Genomic DNA, 25,203 nt, shown 5'->3' with positions numbered 1-25,203 from the left:
GAAGCAAGGGGAGGACAATCAGAGTTTGAATCATTCAGCACAGTCCTATGGCAGAAATTAAGCAATGCTGTGGGACTACTTCCTCCTCCACCTGGCTCCAAAGGACAAAGGAAGAACCTCCTGTTGCTTTTCCCCTTGGTCAGGTCCTTGGTGTTGGCTGAGGGGTCTGAAACCTCAAACACTCCCCCTTTTTTGGGCAAGCAGTTCAGCCTGCTCCAGAGTTTTGTTTTCATCTCTCTAATCATTTTCTTAAAGATATTAAATTGTTATGGAGCTTTCAATCTCTGAGGGTTTTTTTGGAGAGAGGGGGTGTGGGAGGTAAAAAAGAGGTCCAGAAGAACATGGCAGTTGCAAGAATCAAAATGAAATAAAATTACTTCAAAGTTAGAGGAATTTCATGTGACCTTGAAAGCCCCTTGGTAAACAGGTTGTGCCAGCACTGAATTAAAATCCAGCCAGACAAACATGATTCCAAATATTGTGCTTGCTCTTAAGATACGACTGCATTTGGGTCTTTTAGGAAGCAACATGGAATTGTTGGGTGCCCAAAAGATCGATTTGTTAAAAAAAAAAACTGAAATAAATTAATTATTAGAGACTCAAAGCAGAGTGATTCAGCATAGGTAAGAACAAGTTAAAAGATAGGTCATTAAATTTGTTCATTATTAAATTTATTTATTATTAAATGTGATCATGACCAGGATGTGGCTGTAATTCTTAACCCTGACTTCAAATCCAAACACAAGAAAACATGGCAGAGTAGGTTTCTGCCCTTTCAGCATCTTGGGATCATCTCCAGGTCATGGATTTCTGCATCCTCAATAACACACAGTAACTTCTGAACTTCTTCAACACAGCTGCCTGTGGCTACAGAAAAGTGTATCTAGTGAGATATTAGGAAGTTCTAAGCTTAATAATGGAGTGCATTGTGTTTTAAGGCTCCCAAGCAGGTATTGTATTGGAAATAAGCGAGCATTGTTTTAACCAAAGGAACGTGTGCTTATAGTGGTTGGACAGAACTACTGTCAGTATGCTTTTGCTTTGTGTGAATGGGCAAAAAGCTTTTAAAGTGAGTTGTAACATTGAGTTCTTTGTCTGCTGCCTGGGATGTGAGCTGCTGGCATCTGCCCATTGTCACAGCCATGTAAAGAGAGTGATGCTGGAAAATGAACAGCTGGAGACGCGTTCCTCAGCAGTCCCTTCAGTCCCTTCCCAGGATTTGTACACAGTCCCCCAGCCAGCAATAGTGGATCTGTTCCCAAATCCCACCAGACCAGCTGCTGCAATGCCCTTCCATCTCACCCACCAGTTCCAGTGCAAACACCTCATGGATATTCATTCCCCCAGCTCTCCCTGTTAAGGTTATTTGTGCAGATTTCCTTGCAAAAACCCCACACCTCGAGCACTGCAGACACCCTTCCCAACGCCAGCCTCCATCAGCCTTGGCCACCCTGCAGACGTGCTGGTGAGGGTTCCCATGAGTGCTGACACCATCTCAGCTGTTCCACGCTGAGCTGACAGCACTTCTGAGCCACTGCAATTTCCATGAGGTTGATGGGAGCTGTTGGAAGCAGGAGTGACATCTCTCCAAGAGCTCCCAGCGTTGTTCGCGCCACTGCAGCTTAACAAACGCTATTAATAATAGCAAACATTCTGCTCCGGAGCTGTTTGCTCCCTGAAAGCTCGCCCAGACCAGACATGGTCTATTAAGCTGCTGGGGAAGCTGTTCCAACAAGCTGCAGGGTGTTGTGCTCCAAGCACTGGGATGGACAGCACAGAGACACCCAGTCCTTCACCTGGATTAGGATAAAAATCACAGGACAGGCAGCAGGAATGGTTCTCCCACTACAATACCTGACATAGCCTAGAGAAACTCATCTGTGAATCAGGCATTTTGAGTTCTCTGGTTACCAATACAATGACACAAATATTATTTTTCATAGCAGGATCTCCTGGATTTCTGTCTCTAGAAGTTTGACCCAGAATTCACAATCAAGCTGATCCTGGAATGTCAAGGAGCTGTCAAGAACAAGGTTTCAAAGAACAGCAATTTGAAGCAAACATCTGAGTAATTTAAGGAATTTGAGGTATTATTGAGGAAAGGTGAGATAGCTGGCATGATTGTAGGTTCTCTTCTCCACACTTCTTTTAATTCCCTTCTTGAACACTCCTTTGCACACAATCCTGATCCAGGGGGATGAGGGCAGAGATCAGCCAACAACAGGCTGGAAGGGAAGCCAAGACACAGGATGCTGAGACAAATAAGGCTGTATAGGAACATGTGGCATAGACAGAAAAAAGTGCCCCAAACCGTGCAGTCTTGTGCTGTAGCAATTGGTTTGGGGGGCAAGAGGGGGAAACAAGAAATAACTATGAATAACGCCAACAAAACAAAGAAAAATCCAAACAAAACTAACACAACACACAAAAATAACCCAACAAAAAAAAAAAAAACCAAATCCCCAAAACAAACAATAAATCCACAAAAAAACACCTGACAAACTAGACCTTTTCACATTGATGTGTTTATTGGGACTCTAGTAGATTAGAGGATTACACCTTTGATGAAATCCCTCCTCTTGTGGTTAAGTGGTGAATGCAAATATTTAAATCTTTTGTAACCAAGTTTGCAATGGAAGACAGGCAGGGAGAGTTTAATTTATAGAGCAGATAACAAATCACTCAGGGGCGACTGGCACATGTTAAGTCCTGGTGAGCCCCTGTGGCCCCATGGACCCTGTCAGCAAGCGGTGCCTACCCTGCCCCAAAATTCACCTTGTGGACTCAGAGCCTGCCAGTGTTACAAGGAGCACAACAGCACCAATCAAAGGCTGTAACAAGAACACAGTTTGGAACAAATCATTTCATTAAATTGCACTTGATTCATTTCCTGAAGATAGAGGTGTGTGTGTGTGGACCACAGGCTTTTTTCCTAATTTTAGCTGTAGCAAGCTGATAACCTCAGCCTGTGACACCACAGCCTCAAACTTTGCTCTGTACTTATCACAATTCACAGTTTGTTCAGATGAAAAAACTGAGAAATGTCACCTTGAACCTCAATTCCTCAGGTTACAGGTAAGGGTACCTGGCTGCTGCACCGCCGGCAGCTTAAGCACAGCGTTTGTCAATACTGGGAAAGTAATAGCAGAAATTCAGCTTTCATTGCCCTTTTTCTCAAGAAAAAGCACCAAATTTTCTCCAGCACAGCATGCAACTATGTTTCAAAACTCGAGCTGTTGTTAGAAAATGGAGCTATCACCCCTCCTCCGGTCAGTTGTTCTGCTCACTTGGCAAAGGTTCAAATTCACTAATTTAAGAGAGGAGAAAAAAAGAACAGAAGATGATGTTTAAATACAAAGCTGCTCCCGCCTCCTCTACCCAGCTGAGCCCTCCAGGCACTCCTGGCAGAGCCACCTGGGCACAGCTGCCAGGCTTGTGGGCAGAGCAGGCAGTGATGGGGAAGTGTCTCCTGTCGCCCACCCCTGGGCCCTGAGTCATCCTCAGCTGATGGAGACACCACTGAGCACTCCAGGCAGGAGCTGTGGGTGGCTGGGATGCCTAAAGTCACCTGCTCCCACCAGGGATCCTTCACTGCAGGGCAGCTGAGGCAGGTTTTGTCCAGATAAAGTGCAGTGAGCAGGGTCCAGACCCTGCCCTGCCATCCTTCAGGTTTAAGGGTGTCACTATAGGACATGAGAAAGCACGACGCGAGCTGCTGCTATTGTTAAGGTAAAAAGGTAAGTTTATTTTTCTGACTCTAGCATTTATAGTTTTCCAAAGATGACAGTGGATTGGAGGGTGAAAGTGCCACCTCTCCAATGACACTGGACAAACTACTAGTCCATCAAATTTCTCTGCCTCTATCAAGGAATGTAAAAACAATAAGTTATTTACAGAAAGTGTGCAAGAAAGTTTGCTACAAGAATGTAAACTCAGAAGGTTTTAGAAAATCTTAAAAAATCAGAGCGACATAAGGGTGTGCTCCAGGCTGCACAAAGAGCATCTGCAGGGAAGACAACTTGCAGGGGTACAACAGGACAGGCAGACTAAGCACTGCCTGCTCACAAAGGCACACCCAGATCCAAGAGACAGCTACCAGGCTCAGAATGGCACAGGGGATGGGATTATCCCATACCCTCATATCCTCATACCCTCATATCCTCATATCCTCATTTCCTCATTTCCTCATTTCCTCATTTCCTCATATCCTCCATCATCTCAGCCATTGCAGGAAGCTTCTAGGAGTACATGGCAGTGGTAGGAGAGTGTCGCCCTGTTCTTTTGAGAGTTTTAAAGTTCTTTTAAAAGTTTTCTGTGCCTTCTGATGTTTACATATTTCCACTGAATTTTCTCACAATGTTCACATAAATAATGATTGTTTTACATTCTTCTTTGTAAGTAAAGAGAATTGATGGACTGTTGGTTTGACCAGTGTGGTTGGAGAGGTGGCAATTTCACCCTCCAATCCATTGTCACTTTTAGGTTGCTATATATTGTAGAGTCAGAAAATAAAGTTCTCTCTTTTAGTTATTTTCCTCCCTCTTTTACATCTAGCATCTGTGTGTGAGTTATTTTGTGTTGTAGTGTGACAGGAGAGAGCAAGTGAACAAAAACTGTGTTAAAATAGTAAAACAAAGCCACACTTCCCTCCCGCTTTGATCCTTGTGACTCAGTTTCCATAGTGTTGGGACATTATTTCCTCTGAGTTGGTTTAGGAGAAAACAGTGGTTCCTCCTCATGGTCCCTCAGGACACTCAGTTCTGTGCCTTCACCCTCAGAGCTGGGCTTCCACATCCCTTTGGTTTCCAAGCTGTGCTGTTCCACTCAGGCCACTGGCCAAGGGCTGCTTTTCAATATTCAAGCAGGAATATCCACAGTGGCTGTGTGCAGAGGATGTCCCCTCTCAGTGTAGGATTCAGATGGTGACTGGGTCTGAAATTACTAGCAAATAGCATAAGATAAGAGGTTAAGGGCTAAAAAAATTAGGCTGCAGAGTATAGCTGCAGCAAAATTCAAGTCATACATAATGAGAGACATTTGTGCTTTGCTCAAGATTAAAAAAGAAAAAAAAAAGTCCCCAAAAGCCTATGACATTTCAGAATTACAGTAAAACTGAAGAAATTTTCTCTAGGAAAAAGGTGACCCATTTCCTCAGACTACATCCCTCTTTAGCAAAAAAACTGAACACAAGCTGTGAGAAAGCCTTGAATATTCCCTGGTTGCTCCAAAATCTCATTTCTACAAAAATCAGTTTTGATGTATTTAATTTTCATTCCTAGTCATGCCATTTCAAACTCAGGCATGTTTTGATGGAGGAAATAAAAAGACTGCAATAAACTAAAAATTCACAAACTCATGAAGAAAGGCAATCTCTTTACATGCTGCAAAGTGGCCTGCAATGAAAAGATAACCATGCTTTTTATGCAACACTTCATAAAGAAAAAGCTTTATTTTTGTCCTGTCCTAGCTAGTGAACAGGGACTTGTGAATGCAAATGCTTTTGTTTCCTGGGATCTGTTTGTGAAGCACTGAGGCACTTGGTTATTCAGGCACATGCTTGGCAATTTCCCCATCATGAGTCATGTTTTCTTTAGCTGTTATTTGTGACTTTGATATGTGGATCTCAAAGCACCTTTAAACAAATGTGTCACTGTAGATGGAGAAGCTAAAGCAGCAGAAGATGAACAACTTTTCCAAGGAAGAGATCCAGAATATAGCACAACCAAGAAGAAAATCCACAGATGTAGAGACAGGGCTGTGTTTCACCAGGGCTAAAAAGTGTTTCAGGCAGGGCTAAAGTAGATGGTGGGGTCATGGCTGAAGTTGCTGCCCTTGTTTACCTGCCCAGGACTCAGTTCATCTCTGCCTCCTCACCTTACTCAGGGTGCTGATGATGTGCAAACACAACCCCACACCAGCCACAGAGAACAGAAACAGGGCCAGAACCACTAAATCATTAAATTTGGTGAAGATCTCCAAGACCATCCAGTCCAACAATCGACCAGCAGTGTGGTGGTACCACATTCACCATTAACCATGTCCTTAAGTGCCAAATCCACACAGTTCTTGAACACTCCCAGGGACAGTAACTCCACCACTTCCCTGAGCAGCCCCTCCAATGCCTGCTGTTCCACAGTTCCTAATACCTAAAACATCCCCGCGTGCAACTTGAGGCCGTTTCCTCACGTCCTGTCAGAAACACGCCTACTAAAAATCCCCACTGCACAGATTCCCAAATCCCACACAAAACCCATGTGCAAGCAGTGGAGTGAGCTGGAGTCATTCCACAGGGAGGGTGTTGGACCTGTCCAAAAGTGAGAGGGATCAGATGCACACCCCTGGCACTTGTCATCTCCCACGCAGTGGTGTGGGAATCTTTTTCTGAGTCTGGGTGGGAACTCTTCCTCTCTCTCCTGTGCTGCCCTCTCTCATGGCAGACTTTGTAGTTTGTGTGGAGTTAAAATACAGGATCCTTCTGAGGATGAAAATTCAGTCTGAGGGCATCAGATGCTCTAGAAAAGCTGAGGAGTGATCCCAAGGTGTCCCTGCCTGTGGCAGAGGATTGGAACTGGGTGACCTTTAAGGCCTCTTCCAACCCAAACCATTGTGGCATTCCATGAAAAACCTCCCCTCATGGCTATTTCAGGAGGGGAGGATTGGGTAAAGTTAAATTATCAGTTCCTATTCTAATTCAAGGTACACACACACTTGAGTTAGGGATTATGTGCTATTGCACATCTGAGCCTCTGCTCCCAAAAAATGAACTGAACCCCAGAATTTAGAAGCACATGCATATGTATATATTTATCTACTGAGCAAAACAACAATATCTGCAATGCTTTTTATTTGCCTTCTGTGTTTTGAGATTTAAAGACTTGTATTTTCTGGCTTTCCTCTGCAATCCTAAAAGACAGCCTATTCTTATTTTTTAAATGGAAGTTGTGAGTTATACAATTATATGACTCAAGCGTGGAGTGCTTAAAGAAGACAGGAAAAAAAGCAAATGTGAATCCTGCAACTCTTACAAATACCAGAGGAACAGAAAATAAAAAGCAATATCTTTGCAGCCTGGTAGAGAGCGGGTCCTGATCTTTTCTCCTACTGACTGGAAACCTCACAATCCCCAGTGCCTGAGCAAGTGCTAGGAGGAAGGGGGACAGGAGAACGGATGCTTCCTTGCCCTGGGCTAGGTCATTATCCTTGGCATGCAGCTCTGCCCTCCCTGGACTAGGATAAATCCCCAGAGTAGCTGAGTGATGCTCCAGCCAGTGGGATGCATTTCAGCACTTCTCTCCACACTGAGGTGTCCAGCTTTCTCCTTTCTCCTGCTTTTTGGTGGAGTTCTTTCCCTCCTCATAACTCCCAACCTTCCTTCCTTTCCATTTTTCTGTCCCCCAGCTCCTGCAGTGTGAAGAGCAGGACAGACATAGGGTCCTACGTACCATATTCTTTGGCAGGACATAGAACCTGATAAAACTTCTCCCAACCTGGAAACCTAATGGAGGGCAGGGAGGCTCCTAAAACTGTGGGAAGAATGAATTATCCGGCTCTGTGCAAGAGCAGCACCCAGAGGCCTCCACAACAAGTGCACGTTTATCTCACCAAGATCTGTCCCTGCACCAGCCCTGCCTGTCCCTGCTCCTTCCACTGCCACTGCCACAGCCCAGCTGCTGCCCAATCCCATCTCCATGTACAGGGAGACACCAAAGTGTCTTAGTGCAGCTCTGACGCTGTTCCTGGTTTCACTTCTCCCCAACAGGAGACACTCTGGGCATTCCCACCTCCTTGCCCCACTTATCCCTGTCTCTGGAAGGGCGGGTGGTGCCTGTATTTAAAGCCTCAATCTTCCTGGGCACTGGACCGTGCCCAGCGGCGCACTCATCACCGGGCCGAGTCTCACTGACTGATTGTTTTCAGATTCTGTTTGGCATTTTATCCTGGCTGCATAGAAAACTTATTATAAAATCATATTTGTGTTCCATAGATTATATCTGTGGCTCACTGCGGCGGGAGTGCTGAGCATGACAGGCAGAGTCAGAGACCAAGGTGACAGGGACTGAGCTGCAGTGCAGGCGTGGTGCTTGCAGGGGACAAAACAAGAGCCCCTTGGTCAGCCTTGGGTTATCCTGGGGGTGGGATGGGTGGGATAATTGTTAATAATTAGCTGTTGCAATTCTCCTGGCCAGATCCATGCCATATGCCACAAATAAATGTTCTAAACACAGAATAGTTTCATTTTAAATGACTGCAACAGTCCCCACTGCTATTAAAAATCTGTTGGTCTTTCTTCTAGATAGTCCCAGGTTAGAGCTGCTGTTCATTTGCACCTGTATAGAGTCCAACAGCCTGTGATAGAACCAGAAAAAAATTATTATTTAGGATTTTGGTTGTTCCTTGGGTTCTGGGAGCAGTCAAGACTTGAGACATGCAAAGTGCAATGAGAGCATCCCCAGTGTCCCCGAGGTTTAGGATTTCATGGTGTCCTGCAAGTTCAGCCAGAAGACACCCTTGGAGCTGCATATGGCACAGAAATGGAGGTAACCATCCCTTCTAGCCATGGTTTTGCCATGTTCCTCCCAGCTCCATCCCCTGCTCACCTCCCAGCCGTGCACAGAGGGCCTGACTGGTGGCATTCAACCTTCCTCCCCTTGGCCTGTCTCCTGGGGAGAGCTGAACATGCAGACTCACATTTTGCCAACTGCTTGGCAAAAACATTCCCTAAACAGGGGAGGTGCCCACAGAGAAAGATCAAGGAGAAAAAGAAAGTTTTACCTCTGGAAAAACAACTACACATGGTGCAATTGGCTTCAAAGTGGAAAAATGTTCCAGCCTCCTTCTCTCCAGAGCAGTTTCTGCTCTCTAGAATACACATTTCAGGAGGGAGCTCCTCTCTTTCCTGAGCACAGACAGGTCTGCTGGATTTTCCTGCCCACTTCAGCTAAAAACAAGAGGTACCCCCTAAGCTCATCACAAGATGCTGGTGGTGCCAGGGGCTCCACATCAGTGGAATTGGCCATCTGGAACAGCCCTCGTGTATCTCTCTATCTCATTGACTCTTTGTTCCATTTCAGTCTCAGCTGAAATTGGATCTTTTATCTCTCCTCCCTTGCCTCTTTTTTTCCCCCTCATACTGTATCTGCTGCTATTTATGATTTATTCTCTGTCTCTGTCCTTTTTAATGCTGCAAAATGGTTGGGATGATGGTTTCTGTGGACGGTGGAAGAAAGCAGAGGGATCCTGTCCTTTACCCATCACAGAGACTGAACACGTCCCAGCATTGTGGGAGATGGGAATCATCAGCAGCACCTGAATTCCTTACTGCCCAGCACTGTGAAATGCCACAGTGCCTTGGAGCCATCGAGGGACGTGGCTGTGAGGAATCCTGGCTGAAGCAAGGAGCCTCCAGGGTGAGCTGGGGGCACCCCTCACTCCAAAGGGACTGAATGCCCTTTGCTGAGCGAGCAGCTGGGATGTTACACCTGCCATGGCACAGTCTTCGTGCAGGCTCTGAATGCCCACAGCTCCTCAGGTCTCAGGAACCCCTGGGATGTGCAGGGTTCAGGGCAGCAAGACACGACGAGTGTCTCTGCGAGGCTTCTTCCTACACTGGGATCTTTTATCACGCGAACGCCACGCTGCAGCTGGCTCTGGGAAGTCTTCTTCCCACACACTAAATAAATTCTGGTGTGGTGCTCTGCTTCTCTATGGAAACCGTACCCTGCATTTCTCTCCATAGGATTTTTCTCATTTCAGGCTCCATAATAAATTAACGAGAAGATGTTTTCTTTACACCAACCATAGGAGAGACACTTTTCTGTACTCGATTAATCTTTAGTGATCTATATTAAATATTTATCTGTAGAAATGAGGCCTGTATTGCAGCAACATTTTCTATTATGAGACTTTATCATATCAAAAGATATTTTCCTGGCGCTGACTCCTTCGTCTGTACCCAACCAGCATTTCCAATGGAAGGGTAACTTTTTTTTTCCCCTTTCTCTCCCAGTGACCTTTTCCCTCCATAACAAGCTGCTGATATGTTAGAATTTACTGGGTTATAAACATTTTTTATCGAGTAGGAGGGAGCTGGGTGATTTGGCACCAGCTTCCCTAATAAAACCCAGGGGAGAGGCTGCAATGTTTGACTCCAATAAAGGCCTGGAAGGAGCTGCAACCTTCTGGGATGCCGGTCACGAATGACAAGGGGAGTTGGGGAGTGTCAGTCACGCAGCTTCACTCTGCTGAGGCACTTCTGGAAGGAGTCCAGCTCGCTGGCACAGGAGAGGGAGCTGGGAGGGACCTGGTAAAAGACTGCTCTGTTCTCCCCCAGTATTTCTGAAATTGTGTGATTTATCACATGGAGCAGTGAGCTGGGAGCCCTAAACCCTCTTGTGCAGCAGCTGTGAGGTGGGGAGACACTAAACAGTTGACATAACTCAGAAGGGATGAGGACCTTGGTGTTGGGGTCAGACACTGGTCCTGCAAGAATGCAGAGAAGTCAGATTACAGTTTGATTTTGAATTAAGTGGGTGGATTTTCCAACCTGAGGTAGACTAGCATTGGCTAGAGATAATCAGAATTAAGGCTGATCTATTGAGGCAGTGCCAAAGGGAAACCCAGATGCTGCAACATTCTGCTTTTTTTTCAGGTCCTGAACAAAACCACAGCAAAAAGAGATGGTCCAAGGTCACCAAGAGCTCCCAACTTCCCACATCTCTGCCTCCCAAGGGAATGGAGCTTTAACTGGTCAATAACTAAAACACCAAAAGCCTGAATAAATCATCTCAGGACTATATATACACACATTAAAAATGTTTCGTTCTGATGATATATGACTGAGCTGTTATTTTGACAAATAGCTAGTGAATAATATATCTGATGAACTGCATAATATTTTACTAATGATTAATTTATTCATTCCAAACAAACAAACAAAGCCCAGCCTTTTCCTCCACTATCCTAAAAAACTCTAATGGCTGCAAAGAGCTTTGAGATCCCTGGATGAGCCATGTCTGTTATTCCTCCTTTTATCACTGTGTATTTCTAGTGATTTATTACCAGGGAGAATAAATTCATGGCTTATGTTATGGATGGCCTCATTTCAGATTGCAGCAGATCCTGTTTAAAAATTCCTGATTTTCTAATGCCCCCTAAAATCTACAAGAATTTGGTACTTAGGCAGTTATTTACCCACACAATGTGCTTAAATACCTTTTTTAAGTCTGGGCCAAGCATATCTGAAATGGAGAAATGTTGTTTGGGATATTGTCCTTATATTGTCCCTAGGGTTAGTTACTACAGGATATTTACTGCAGGACGGAGGTCTGTGAGATTTAGTTGAGCATTGCCCTGGCTGTGCTTTTCCCTCTCCCTCACTCTCAATCCCATTCAGAAATAACAATTTCTGTGAGTTCTCAGAGAAGATAAAGGACCAAAGAGCAAGAGCTCTTCCTCGGAGCTTTCCTGTGAGGGTGGGCTGATTGATTACGGATCAGAGGCTGCTCCAGCTTCCCTTCCTAAATGAAAAATTGAGAGCTCTTAAAAATTGAATAAAATATGCCGTTCTGAGAAGGATTTCCACTGGCACGAGCACAATAGGAGGTAGTAGTGAGTTGCTCAATATTTCTGTGTGCGCTGGCTAATCCTTTACTCCTCAGTCCCTGTGCACTCTCCCCGTGGCACCTGAGGATAACTCATCTGTAATTGGTAAGGGCTGCAGTTCTGTGTCTCCAGACAAAGCTTAAATCGCTCACGTTTGGGAGAGCTCCAGCTTCAGCTGTGGCTGGAGCTGCCCAGGAGAGGATTCCTTTCGGTAGCTGCTTTCAGGCCTGCAGAATCTGGCTTTGTTCCATGCTGGAAGAATCTGGAACAGCTTGTAATGTTTTCACTAGACAAAATTTTGTCAAAATAGCTCGTTCCTTAGATCTCTTGTTCTCACCATAGTCGCTGGTGACCAGAGAGGCTAGGATATCAAAAATATGTTGAACCCAATTCATCAGCCTGAAACACTCTACTGCTAACAAAATAAAGCATCTTGACAAAACCTTACTGTGGAGAAAATGTTTTTCCACCTCATCGAGACAATGTTATTGCACCTAAAATACAAAGACTTTTCCATTCTGTTATTTGTTTCCCTCTACCCTCGTAGAATTTCATCAGTTCTGCTCCTCTTTCAGTGCACAATCCCTACCAGTATGAGTGAAAATCCTACTTCAGTGTTACAAACACTTGTGAGACCTTGACAGGGAGCTGAAATACTTCTGTGCCAGCTCACAGACTGCCACTGTGCATAGAAAATCTTTTCCTTTGGATGCTAACTCACAATTGTGCAGGAGATGGTCACCAACAGAACTGATACGTTCAAGAGGGAGATAAAAACTGTCTTTTTAAAGACCTGATCCAAATATCTCAGTTCCCTGGAGTGAAAACAATAAACTTATTTTTATGACTCTTCTGCAGGAGAAAATTAAGTCCAAGTACAGTTGGCAATTATCCTGTAAGCTTATTATATAGTAGCATTCAGCCTCTTGCACACTCTTGGCTCCTCTTTTTTTACGTGCTGCAAGAGCTGGTAATTTCTGTCCCTTATTACGGAGTCATTTCACAGGGAAGCATTCTCAGATTTCATTTAATCCTCTGTAGGCTGTGCAAGATGCTGCAGACACCTCAACAGCTGCGTGCACCTCGAGCATCAGTGGTTCTGTGGGCACAGAGTCATTTCTGAGTGTCCTGCTGGCTCTGTCACCTCCCCACCCTTCCGTGTGTGTGGCTCCTAAACACAATGACACAGCCTGAGTAAACCTGTGTGGGGAAGGCAAGTAACAGTGGAGATCCCTCTTCATCTCATCACACCAGCACCCACCCCTGCTCCTGTGTCTGCAAACATTCCAGGAGTATGGCTGTGGGTGCCACACGCCTGGAAATGCCCAAGGCCAGGCTGGATGAGAGCCTGGAGCAGCCTGGTCTGGTGGAAGGTGTCCCTGCCCATGGCAGGGGTTGGAATTGGTTTTTTTTTTAAGATCTCTTCCAACCCAAAGCATTCAGTGATTCTGTGATGAATAAAGAGCCCATGAGTGGTGCATACACCCATAGAAATAATGGCACAATTCCTTTCAACATTCAAAGGTTTTTTCCTCCTTTCAGTTCAATTTGGTTTATCTGAGGTCATCAAACAATTAGCAGAACTTCAGCTGTGGCATTGCTAACTTAGCCACAAGTTCCTGTTCCCTGTGCAATGCTGTGGTAGGATGGAAGATTCTGGAATATATTTCTCTCTGGGTTTGCAGTGCTATTGCTCTGTGGCCTGCTCTCCCTGCTTATGCATGCTGAGGAGATTTGCTATTATGAATTGCACCACAAAACTACCTTCAAACTCAAATTTAATAACCTAAGTATTATGAAGATCAATATTATGGCTATTCTCATTCATATGATTAACATTAATATAATTTGGGGAAATATTTATGCTGCAGTAGCGACTGGAGACATGGATTAAGAGGAGATCCTCAGCAACTCCACAGGAGAAAAGACACCGTTGTCTCCAGATGAGCACTGAAATGCAATACTCCATCTCTGAGTCTCCATGGGCTCGGATATTTTATGTAAGTTACCTAATAAGATAACAAACCAGCCTTACAATCCCTACAGCCACACTGGTGACAGTTTGAAAATCATGAGTCAAGCTCAAAAAAAGAATTAAGAGATTGGTTTTAAAATTCATGAGACTTTTAAAATCTGATAAACTTCAGGGGTTTTTTCTTTTTTTTTTTTTTTTTTTTTTTTGCCTTCTGCTTTCTGAGTATGTAGGAGTCGTATTATCAAGTTTTCCTCTGCAATTATGAGGGCCGTAAACTTACTTTAAAAATTGAGTTGAGACATTTACATAATCACAGGACTCTGAAAGTGTGGGCTTTGAAGAGACATTAAATAGTCTTGAGATACAGTTCATCATGTGACTTGGCAACACTCACTGCTGAACAGTACAGCACAGACTCCAAATATCAAATACTCCCAGGGAACAGAGAGGAGTCTTTTATGGGTGGGAGGGGGGAATCTGAACCTTTCACAGTCTGCACATGAATGGGGGAGAAGGGGAGGAACACAGGGGAAGGAAAACAAGGAGAACAAGGAGTGTGGGACTATTCATTTTGGTTTAATCACAGATGAAGCTAAAAAACTCCTTGTCTTATTCCTGTATTTCCCGCTTGCTCCTAACCATGCAACACACGCTTTTCCCTGTGTACCAAGCTCTCTGATTAGCCTAACCCTGGCTGTGCACCTGCACTCCCCAGGGACAGCCCCACACATTTGAGGGAAGTTAAAAGTAATGTTCTTTCTGGGGTTTTTACTCAAGAGCTGGAAGGTAACACTGACATTCCTAATGCTGAATACTCGTTGGGCATGTTTGCCTTTGCTGGAAAGGAAATAACCAGTATGAGAGAAAGGGGAGGGAAAGCAAAGTGAGTTGGGGGTGCATGGGCTAGGAAAACACCTTTCAGGGGTGCATGGACAATGAAAACACCTTTCAGGGATGCACGGAAAATGAAAACAATTTTACAGGGATGCACAAGCAATAAAACACCTTTGCCTTCCTGAGAGAACACAGCTTCTCCCACCTGCAGGCTGCCGTGGGGTGGAAGTGTCCCTCACTGGTCAGTGCATCCTCATCCAACCTGAATGCCCCGAGTGCTCTGTGATGTTCAGATCTCAAATCAGCACTCAAACCCAGCCCACGCTGCAGCAGAGCTGCCAGTCACTACCAGCCCATGAAACCTGTGTTTGCAGCTTGCCAAGAGACACTTTTATTGCAGGAATGACAAGCTCCAATGTCAGGACGCTTCACTGAGTCAGAGTCCAGAACTGGTCGCAGCTGTAAGCAACAGGGGAACTCTTCCAGGGGCTTTTCCATGACACTCACTCAGGGGAATGAGAGCCTGTTGCAATATCAGCATTTTGGAGTCTCCTGACCCTGGAGAGAGCACAGCCATCAAATGGGGTTCTCCTTCAACAAGCCTTGTGTATCCCTGGGAGATGGAGAGTATCCAGAGGCTTTTCCTTAACTGGCCTCTAGAATTCCTGGTTGTTCCCTACCCTTGCTGAAACTTGATGGCAGGAGAAAGCACACCATGGGGGTTGGGGCCAGCAGGTGTGGATACAAGGGGCATTAAAGGTGTCCCTTCAGTCTGGGCTAAGGAACTCCAGGAGGCAAAACACCTCCTGCCCCAATCCCAGAGCAGAGAATTTCCATGCTGCTGCCTAAAAAGTGCTGTGCACCATTGGCAGGTTCAGTTAGGCAGCTCTCACACCACCAGACATTTTTCCTGTGAAACCTGGCCCAGAAAAGCTGCAGGACAGCCTGAGCAACTTGATCTCATGGTTGGCATTCCTGCCCATGTCAGCGTGTCTGGACTAGATGATCTTTAAGGTCCCTTCCAACCCAAGCCTCTCTAGCCTTCCACAGTTCTATTTAATTCTGTTGCAGCACAGTTTTTCTGGACTCTCTCTCCAAAAAAAGCTCTTTCATTGCAAGCAGAAGCACAAGCTGGCTTGACCTGATTGAGGGTTTGATGGAATGGCTTCCTCTCCCGGCTGCTCACCCCTCTGCTGGGAGCCATCTGCACATTAAAGCAGATGTTGGTTGCACTCAGGTCATGTTTCCAAGCTTTCTTTTGTAGCCATAAGGACTAGAGACTCTTCCCTCCCTGCCTGCACTCATTTCTTAATTAAAGCTTAAATTCTGATGTCGTCACATGACTGTAGGAGCAGATCCCCAGGCAGGCATTTAGTGCTCTGTGTTGTCAGCAGGACTTTGATTTAGAAGCATCACAGATCCTTTAGAGGATCCCACCCCTCTGGAAGCCCCAGCCTGGCCCTGCTGGCAGCTGCCACTGCCAGACCTCAAGGCTCCCTCTCAGGCAGGTGCTGGAGCAGGTCAGAGGCTTTCCCATGCCACAGAGCGTGGGGATGGGGAGCATCTCTGTCTTCTTGGAATAGTGGTTCCAGAGCCAGGCAGCTGCGAGAAGTCTGGCAGGGAGAGAGAAGAAGGAGGAGGAGGAGGAGGAGGAGGGGGAGGCAGCGGCCGCCAACAGCCTGCACTGCAGTGCATCATCCCAGAGAGCTGGGTGGATGTAAACACAATCCCTACTCATCTCCTCTCCTCCCTCTCTCCATGGTTTTCACTTGATGGGATGAATTTGACCAGGAAGAAAATAATTCCACAGTGAAGGAAACCTCACAGCAGCTTCCTGTAAGGACTTTGTGGTCACCATGCCAGTGCTGGAAGGGTGAAGAGCTGCAGGTGTGAGAGGGGTTTGGTCACAAGAGCTCCCAGGCTTGGCCACCAGCTAACAGAGCCCTGGTGCACACTCCTGGCAGCCAAATGCTGCCTCCATCAGCCCCGTGCCTTGGAGCAGAGCAGGTCTCACCTGCCCAGAGCTCTCCTGAGGGAAGCTGGGCTGTGCCAGGACACCTGGGTGCTGTGTCAGCTCCTTCCCGGGCACACGTGGGCAGCGGCACAAAGGAAGTGCTGGCTCTGCACAGGAATATTTGATATCACACTGCCTGCAGAGCAGATCCTGCCACAAAGGGCTGACCCAAACCCTGCTGCAGGCAAAGCTGATTCCAGGCTTTCTTTGTGTCCTTGGGTTCTGTACCTGCTTTTAGCAGCTTAGCCCAGAAAAGTTGCCTGGATGGCTGCAGCTGTCCTGGTGGACACTTCTTGTTCCATTTACAGAGCCTGGTGGGTAGCAATCAGCAAAAAAGAAAGGGGAAAAAAAATATCCTTTCTGTAACCCAAGGGAAACATTGGAGGGATCCAGAAATAAAAAAGAAAAAACCCTATAATATCTTCTACCAATGCTACTTGTGCCTGAACAAAATTATTCTATCTAACAGGATGACTTTTTTATTTTAATGTAACAGCTTCTCTGCTGAAATAAGCATCTGCCTGGTTTGAAAACAGAATTAATAAGATTATTAAAAATAATTTTAAAAAACAGCTAAAAATATTTTTCTTAAGAACGAGAGTGAAAGGAAGGCTTCTCTTTGCCTTGTTAGCTTTTAAAATATGTTCCCAAGCCACTGGACCATAGTCTGCTGCTCTGGAGGAATCTGAGATGAATGTGCAGAGTCATTGCTGTCACAGCATGCTGGGAGCAGCCCTGCTGGGCACAGCCTCCACTTGACATGCGGAGGGGAACACCCCCCCACCCTGCAGGAGGTCTCCGATGGGACAGGCTGTGGACATCCTTGTCCAAGCCCAGCAGGATGCAGATTTCTTTGGAAAGGTTCAGTGAATAAAATATTTCTGTGCTGCTTCTGGGATTCACTGGGAGGAGGATCAAAATATTTTGTTATGGATGGAGACTGGGAATTTTCCTGCTGGAAGCTGCAACTCTGGAGATCTGTGCTAGCACTCGGCCAGCCCAGCTAAGAGCTTCCCTGGATCAGCAGGCAGGGCAGGCAGGCACTGATCTGCCTTTCCAGGCACACAGTTCACAGGAGTGCTTTTCTCCAGAGGAACTGGCGTGTCCTAACCACAGGAGCCTCCTCAGAATGTGAACTTATCAACTGCTCTGCCTCCACGCCGTCCCTGTGGCCGGGCGTGCGCTGCCGCCTTCGATGCAGGGCTGCCCTTCCCGAGCCTGGACAGATTTCCTGCTCCCACATTTCAGCAGCTCCTGGCATATCAAAGGCTGGTGCCACCTCTCCTTCCTCTTACCCTCTGTTCTCAACAATATCAAAGAGAAGGAGAGATATGTCCTTCTGTCAAGCCTTGCAGCTGCCAGGGATGTTCCCAAGCCGTCGCCATCCGAATCCAAAGGCAGCCAGAGCAGCTGCTCCTCCAGCCTGACCAGGGCCAAGCTCTGTGCCTGCTCAGACACCCCAGGACACAGCCCTGCACAGCTCAGCCCCAGCCATTCCCTGCCAGCCCCTGCTCCTGCCTTTATTCTGCTCATGCAAATCCGTGGAAAGCTGCACATGTGCAGGGAGCTGCATTATGCAGGGGATGTAACAACAGCAGTCCCTGCACTGCATGAAGAATGAAGGCTGGGGCTGAAGGAGATGCTGCGTGATGGAATTGTCTGGTTCATGCCCATCACTGAATGGTTCCTGTTTGCCAACTGCTTTTAGAGCTGCTGAGACAGGAATTTAAATTGTGGCTTTCGTAAAGTTGCATAAACGTGTAGTAATGTCATTTTTAGATGAGCGTTTACATCGAAGACAACACTAGGAGGCTTCACTGTTTACATGCACTGTGGAAATGGATTTCAGGTTTTGGTTTGCACACATTTATTTACACGGCATGTACTGATTACAAACCAATGTACATCACTCGTTTACAGGCATTGTATAAACTAGGGAGATTCTGTATTTTTGCCTGTATGGATTTCCGTTGCTCATCCCACACGGAGAAAAGAACCTCCTTTCATCTCAGCTCCCTCTGTCCTTCAATTGCCGTGCTGTCTCTCCTAAAAAAGCCTTGCCTGTGACTGGAAAACAAAAAATTTGATGTCCCCTTTAAACACATAGCATAAAACCCTAATAAGAAAACCTTGTCAGCAGAACTTCAGCACAACTAAAAAACCCTAAGCAAAGATTAAAAGGCCTAACAGTGCCCATCAATTCATACCTGAGCTAAGCATCACCTTAATGCTGTTTGAGAAGAACGTTCACAGTGCTTTCTTGGATGCTTCAGACATCCAGTCAAGTGGAACAGGACTGAAAACCTGCCAGGGTGTGTGAGAGAGGATCTGTGAGCGCAGCTGTGCCGTGCAGTTTGTCACTGTCACAGCACCCGGGTCCCTGCACCCAGCCTGGGTTTGGGAAGCACCACGAGCCTTCCCAGGCACAGCTGCATTCCTGCTGCTCATCCTGGCTCTCACTCCTTTGCCCAGCCATCCTGGGGAAATTATTATTGTTTTTTTTTCTTTATCCTAAGATGCTGAACCCAGGGAAAATCAAAGCTGGACCCTAGGGAATTTCAAGATTTCAAAGTCACAGAGTGAACACGACAGTCAGTCTTTATTTTTTTTTTTCAGTCTTTCCCTAACTCAAGGTTATAAAAACTCCTTGGAAATTCAAACTGAAGAACAAACAGCTAAACACAATACACTCAAAATCAAAATGTTCCTCTTCTGACATTTTTGAAGTGGCACTACTTGACTTCATGTCTTGAGATGAACTTTAGTGCCTTAAAAATTGCGGGGAAAAAAAAATCACTGGATTAATAAAGTGAAAATAAAGGGCAAGACTTAAAATTTTCACTGAGCCTGAAATGAAATGTTTCGATTTTTTTCATTTTACTGAAAAGTTGAACAAACATCCATTTCATATCAACCCATTTTTAATATTATTTTTGTTCTGTACAACCAGTGAACCACAAAATCAATTCTTTGTACTGCTCTAGTGACCAGTAGATTAAATTCAATGCAATAAAGAGACAGCAAAAACAGCCAATGAGGAATGGAGAGAAGAGCGGCCAGAAAAGATGATGGAAGCAGCTCTAAAAGATTTTTTCTGTGCCAGAACTTAGCACAACCAAAACAACTTCACAACCACTTTAAAAGAACTTTAATGCACATTGCTGCTGGAAAGAGCAGCCTCACCTGTCCCCCTTTGTCACCCTCCTGCCTCCATCTGCACAATCCTGTCCCTTTGCTGTCCCCTGGCCACAGAATGAATGAGACCAGAAAGTCATCTAGTTAAAAATTTACTTTTTTTCTTTTCTTTATCATCTGTCAGACTGTTTTTCTGCCAGGTGAGTTCCTCAGCTCTGGAAATCACAATTTTGCATGAAATCTGCCTGGAAGTTCCAGTTAAGAAAGGCCAAACTTCTGTAGGTTGGAGTCAACTTTAGCCTGGGGACCTTCTTTGCTCTCTACAACTTCCTGACAGGAGTGACAAGTGACAAGTAACAAGTGACAAGAGAAATTACCCCAAGCTGTGCCAAGGCAGGACATCAGGAAGAATTTTTTAATGGAAAGGGTGGTCAGGCATTGGCAGGGGCTGCCCAGGGAGGTTTGGAGTGCCCATCCCTGGAGGTGCCCAGTGCTCTGGGCTGGGGACAAGGTGGGCTTCAGGCACAGCTGGGACTTGATCTTGGAAGACTAAACAATTCTGTGATCTGTGATTCTGATACAAAACCAGCCATAAGACCCTCACAATCACTGACCAGCTTGGCCAAGCCCAGTGCCTGGTGTAAAAGCCACATTTTGCTTTTGCTCAGAAATTATAAAAGCTCCTTGTCCTCCCAGCCAGGGCAGGCAGTCATACAAACCCTGGGGCTGTGCGTGCACTGGGCAGTGCTGGGTGTGCTGGAACACATTCTCCAGCCAATAAATTGGTGAATTTACCTTGAAGTCAACAGTTTCACGTATTTATGTCACAGAGAATCTGGCTCATTGTTTTTAATTTGTGGCGCCATAAAACTTTGAAAGTTTTGTGAGACAGTTTTGTGAGACCAATCTTTTTTCCTCCTTCCTTTTTTTTTTTTTTTCCTCTAAGGGAAAATTCAAGCAGCAGAACAGCATATGCATTTCTAAGTCTGTTGTAGCCCGTGCTATGTACACAGCAAAGATGCTGGCTCCAGGATCCTTCTCTTCCTCTTCACCAAGGGAGTGACACATTCAGGGAGCACGTAGCTGCTCAGATTTGTGGGTTTTCTAGGACTAAATAAAAATTTCTAGTGTGGCTGAATGCATTCACCAGTGCAAATCCCTTTATGAGCACACAGTTTAGTGTCCACTCTGAATTGGAGAAAGAGGGAAATAACACAAATGTTGGTTAGATGGGACCATAGGGGTCCCTAATCCAGCCTCCCACTTGAAGCAGGACCAGCTCTTGAACACATCAGCTGAGGCTTTGTCCAGCCAAGCCTTGAAAACCACCAAGGACGGAGACACCTCTCACCTCTCCACTGACCTGCCCTAGATCTGCACTGTTCTCCTGAGGAAACAACATTTTGGGAGAAAAAAAAAAATCAGCTTTTTTCCCCAGGCAGCACCCCAACCAATTTCTGTCCAGCTTGTGCAGCCAGTTACTCCCAACCTTTCTTGTCTCAGAAGCTCCTTTTCCTTTTTAACTATCTGGGAACTTGCTGTACCAAGTGTATGTGAGCAATTGGCTCTGTCCTGTCACTCTACAGAGGGAGGGATGGGCAGGAGCAGCTGCTTTGGTGTCACCTCCCCCACTAAGTTTTGAAGCTGCTGGTGTATTTTAAGCAGACCTGACAGAGGTCTCAGAAGGATTCTCTATTTGCAGGTTTCATGAAATTAGGCAGCCTCTAACTGGTCCCACTGCAGGAGAAGTTACAAGGTGAACAGATCTCCTTTTTATACCCCAGGGTTTCCCTGCTCTCTTACACAGAGAGCCAGACTTCCCCGTCCCCACTGTCACTTCAGAAAATGGAATTAAACTCCCACGCATGGAAAATACGCATTTCTTCTTGCACATGCACATTCCACTTGCAGCCCCGTGTGATCATCCATTTTATATTGCTGCTGTCCCTTATGTCCAAACATCTTGCAGCTTTTAATTAAGTCTGCCCAGCAATGCAGAGCAGGCAAGTGCTGTCATCTCCTCATCTCACTCTCTCAGGGGGTGGGGAGGGAATCAGGGCACGCAGGAATGAGCTCACCCACAGCCACACCACGAGCCTGGGGCAAAAATCCAGGTCCTGCCTGTGTCACCCCTCTGCCACTCTACCTGTGGGCTCCTCTTCCCAAGGCTCTGTGTCCTGTCCCTGTTTTCCATAGAACTGGCAGTGGCAGCCTCTGCACAGCTGGATGAGCCCATCTCACCTTGTCCCTCTTTGCCTCCCACCTCTGACACTGAACAACAAAGCCTTTTATTTTTCTTTTAAGGAAAGATTGTTGTTGTTGTTGTTGTTTGGGTTTTTATTTTGTTGGGGGTTTTTGTTGTTGGGGTTTTTTTTGTTGTTGTTTTGTTTTGGGGTTTTTTTTGTTTTTGTTTTTGTTTTGTTTTTTTGTTTTTTAGTTGAACTTGCTTCAACTGAGCAGCATCATCAGGGAAATTCCTGTCAATGCCTCTGCCTGGCAATTTGCATGGAGTATTCCAGTGCTCAGCCCACTTTTTGCTTTGCCTTATAGCTAAATAATTTCTGAGAGAAGGGAAAAAAAAAAAAAAGGACAACATGACAACATACTTCAAAGCAGTGGGCTGAAGCTGTTAACTGTTCAGTGGTAACAGGGATGTTTTCTGGTCTGAGCAGGACCCCAGTCCCAAAGCCAAGCTGAGCTTCATCTGTTCTCCAGCCTTCCTGCAGTACCTCGTACCCCAGGCTCTCATGACTAGGAATATCAACAAGGACGGTGATAATGAATATTCAGACATCCCACAAACCACTCTCAGCATCTGCCATCCTCTCTGCATTAGCACCAGTGTGCACAGATAATGATCAAAGCAGCATTTTCCTGCCAGAGGCCCCCCTAAACCACCCTTATTAGTATGAATCAATGCTGACTAATGTGCTTCCCTAATGCAATTGTATCCACTCCTACTGTTCATGATTTAATATAAAACATCTCCCCCTTTGCTTGCCGTCCTCCTAATGCCACATGCAAGGTGTAAGCCTTGACTGAGGGTGCCAGGAAAATCAGTGGTCCAGGTTTTACAAGAAAGAGACCTAAAATCCACTGAAATGAAATGCATGGAAGGAGGTAACAAGACTTTGGGGGTTGTAACAGTGAACTGTCTGTCCATGCCAGGGTGCTAGACCTGGATCCAGGCTTCCTATGAAAGATATCATCAGCTCTGAGGTTCTACAGCAATTCTGCTTATGCAGAATATAAAATAGCCCTGCTCACTGCAACAGGCTCTGGGCTTGCTGCTGACAAGCTCTGGACTTCAGTAGTGGTAGAAGGAAGACTCCTCTGTGATTTTATGTTCCTTCCTTTTTAGCATCACCTGCAAAAAGGAGAAAACTCTGCATTTTGCCTTATGCTGCCCTTAGCACCACCAGTGGCTTTGCCTTAGTGGTTTTCCAGTGTAAATGACACGGCCCTAATGTGATGTGTGTATGTTCCCACACTGCAGGACACCAGGGAAATCAGCACTAAACAGCCAACAGTGTTTCAATTAGGGGTGGGTGAAGTCCTCTGGACTGATTTCACATCCCCTCCAAACCCTTGGTCACTATGGTTGGTTTGAGATCTGCTGCCATCAGCCTTGGGAGAAGAGCAGGGGTCAAACCTCACTCAGCAAAATCACAAGTGCCCCAAGGAACTGCCTGACAGAGCAACAAACTAAAAACCAGCCAACCTAAAAAAGTATGGGAGGAAAGGGGCATTGAAGGAGAAGATTGCACAGAAAATTCCCATGCTCCATATCAGCTGCTTTTCTAAGGAAAGGATTGATATCCTTAATGCAGGATATGTGCCTCCCTTGGGCTAGTCTAGTGCAAAGAGCAATTGAGAGACATCTTTTGGTAGGAAAGAGGCTTCTATGCTGGAATTAAAGAGTTGACAAAATCCCAACAGCTTTAGAGATTCTCGGAGTCAATTTAAGGAGCCCACAAAATGAGATTTTACCCCTGTGGGTTTCAGTAAAACAGAATGTTCTGGGAGAGTGTGTGCACAGTCTAGCTCTTAACTGTGAGAATTGGCTGTGGCTCCACTAATTCTCCATAGCCAGACCGAGTCTGATATCCCTTTAAAAATGCATGGGCTCAGTTTTTAAGTGACCAGTTCTGCCAACAGGGCCAGATATTAAAAACAAACAGCCCTCCAGCATCCAGCCAGACTCCCACCTGCTCTGCTGAAGCACATTCCATCTGCTCTGCTGGAGCACGTGAGGCTTTCCCCTCTCCCTCAGCTGACCACGGTGGGAGCAGGTCTGTCCCAGACTTGTATTTGCAAAGTGCTCAGCTCCCAGCAGCTCCAAGCACCACACACACGAGTGGCATTCCCCAAGCACTCAGCTCCCTCCTTCAGCTCAATGCATGGTGCTTGGCCATGAGATGCCCTGGGTACTCTTGCAGTCCTCTCTAAACTCTCTCCCTAACTACTTCCACTGGATTTTGTCTTATTTCCAGTTTCTTATGGGAATGGTGACTTCTCCAGCATGGTCATTATCTGCAAGACCCCTCTCAGACACCTCCCATGCACACAGAATGCTGATGCCTGTTTTCTCCCATGCTGGGAGGAGGGTGCTGTGTTCTCCACCTGCTCCACGTGTCTTCCATAAATGGTTTAACAACACTCAGCAGAAACAGAGAACACAGATCCCTTTCCACTTCCCATACATAAAGTTCATCCTGAACTGAGGTAAGACTTCAAATTCGTATTAGTTTCCTACAAACCAGAAGGGAATTTGTTCCTTACCCCCTGACAGATAAAACAAAAAATCACAGGCTTCACATGCAAACAAGATTTTGGCTCCTTTATAAAAGTGGAGGAGGCACAGGCATGGCACAGGCTGCCTGCTCAGGGTGTGAATCCTCCATCACGGGAGACCTTCCAGGTTCCCCACAAACCTCTGTCAGATGTGACACAGGTATGTCTGAGTCTGCCTTGGGGAAAAGGCATGGATTAAATGACCTCTCAACGTCCTTCCAGACCCATTTCTCTGTGATGCTTAGAGACAGGATCCCAGGCTTGATGGATCTGTGGCCTGACCCACAGTGACAGTTCGTAGCTATGTCTGAACACATCCATCGTGTGGCTCTCTGCCCCCAGCCCTGCAGACTCCGTGGTGGCATCCCAGGCTGCACAGCTCTTTAGCAAAGGGCAGAGCCAGTGCCAGAGGCGAGGAGCAGGGCAGGGATCTGCAGGCTGGGTCACTGTGTGTGGTGGCAGGCAGGGCAGGAGGGGAGCAGGGCAGAGCACAGCCAGGGAAAAAGGCTTTTGGGAAAAGGCACTTTCTCTGCTGCTCTGTGCACAGACACTGAGACCTCACCAGGCAAGGCAGCACAGCTTTCAGGTTTTGGGGCTGTCTTCCCCCTGAGGTATTTTGAAGAGGACAAGCCAGGACAATATTTTTAACCTGCCCTTGCTGCTGCAAGGAGAGGAGGTTCTGCACTCTCTGCAGGCCACAGGACAAGAACAAATAATTTTTCTTCCCCACACAGAGCTGATGCCTCACACATCTCTGTTACTCTGGCTCTGGCTCCGTGCCCATGGGACAACACTCCCTGCACACAGGTGATTCCCTGTGATTCCCTGCTCCCCCATGGCCATGGCTCCA

At 46.1% G+C, this 25,203-nt stretch overlaps 1 protein-coding gene across 1 annotated transcript in view; it reads right to left on the bottom strand.

Annotated features, from left to right (window-relative positions):
* The window catches only part of BRINP1 (BMP/retinoic acid inducible neural specific 1), an 89,094-nt gene that overhangs the window by 33,861 nt on the left and 30,030 nt on the right, over positions 1-25,203 (bottom strand). The gene's annotated exons all lie outside the window — the stretch shown is intronic.

The sequence above is a fragment of the Vidua macroura genome, chromosome 21 (assembly GCF_024509145.1).
Source record: "Vidua macroura isolate BioBank_ID:100142 chromosome 21, ASM2450914v1, whole genome shotgun sequence".
NCBI lineage: Eukaryota > Metazoa > Chordata > Aves > Passeriformes > Viduidae > Vidua > Vidua macroura.
Note: the sequence above shows the minus strand (reverse complement) of the source record. Positions and strands in the feature narration are given on the sequence as shown.